We start from the raw sequence: 259 nt of genomic DNA, 5'->3' as shown, positions 1-259 counted from the left end.
ATGAAATTACTTTACAGAAAAGTAGTCATTTAATAACATTGCTCCTAGTAATATCTTAATTAAGAGTAAGTGTTTTTCAGTGATGATTTATGTTTATACATTACATTAGTAAATCAAAGCTACAATCCCTTTCAGGCCTAATGCATGCTGTATCTCCTTTTGAATGGTAAACGTTATTGAATTCATAAAAGTTTATTATAATCAATAGAAGGTCAATAATTTTTTTTAAGGATACATAGATGATAATGGAGGTCTATAC

The sequence above is a fragment of the Penaeus monodon genome, chromosome 15, assembly GCF_015228065.2.
Source record: "Penaeus monodon isolate SGIC_2016 chromosome 15, NSTDA_Pmon_1, whole genome shotgun sequence".
Lineage (NCBI taxonomy): Eukaryota > Metazoa > Arthropoda > Malacostraca > Decapoda > Penaeidae > Penaeus > Penaeus monodon.
Note: the sequence above shows the minus strand (reverse complement) of the source record.